The following is an 852-nucleotide window of genomic DNA, read 5'->3' on the forward strand; positions in this document are numbered from 1 at the left end:
CCAAGTCACCACCTCAGCAACTTCAGAAGCAGAATGTACCTAGTCGACGCCTCCGACGCGATTCGGTGCAAAGCCTTCCCTACCACTCTCACCAAGTCAGCCATGAAGTGGTTCGACAACCTGCCACCAAGATCAATCACCAGCTTCGAAGACCTAACCAAAAAATTCCTAACAAGGTTCTCTATTCAAAAGGACAAGGCAAAACATGCCCCCAGTCTACTCGGGATCAAACAAGGTAATCAAGAAACTCTCCGAGAATACATGGAGCGATTCAACAAAGCCTGCCTGGACATACAACACTTGCCCACTGAAGCAGCCATCATGGGACTAGCAAACGGCCTAAAAGAGGGACCGTTTAGCCAATCCCTATCCAAACGATATCCGACCTCCCTATACGAGGTGCAGGAGCGGGCAGAAAAATATATCAACATGGAGGAAACCTCCCAGCTAAGAGACTCTTCTAGGAAGGAATCAACCTACCCATTCCGAGATCGGGATCGGGAACAGAAGAAGAAAGAAGAACCCAACTCGGACAAGCCACGGAAGTACCACAGCTACACCCCCCTCCGAGTCTCCCTGGTAGACATCTACAGAGAAGTATGCCACACCGAAAAGATCCCACCGCCCCGACCACTAAAACACAAGAGGGCAGGGAGAGATCGGTCCGAATACTGTGAATATCACAAGCTCTACGGTCATTCTACTAACGACTGCTACGACCTAAAAAATGTTATAGAAAAACTAGCTAGAGAAGGAAAACTCGACAGATATATAGCAGAGAAAGGAGAAGAGACCAGGAAGAGAAGGCGGGGAGATAACGAAGATCGGGCCGAACAAACCCCGCGAACCCCG

The 852-nt window shown here is 49.4% G+C and overlaps 1 pseudogene; it reads right to left on the reverse strand.

Moving 5' to 3' along the window:
* The window catches only part of LOC110281520 (uncharacterized), a 10,233-nt pseudogene that overhangs the window by 3,443 nt on the left and 5,938 nt on the right, over positions 1-852 (reverse strand).

The sequence above is a fragment of the Arachis duranensis genome, chromosome 5, assembly GCF_000817695.3.
Source record: "Arachis duranensis cultivar V14167 chromosome 5, aradu.V14167.gnm2.J7QH, whole genome shotgun sequence".
Classification (NCBI taxonomy): domain Eukaryota; kingdom Viridiplantae; phylum Streptophyta; class Magnoliopsida; order Fabales; family Fabaceae; genus Arachis; species Arachis duranensis.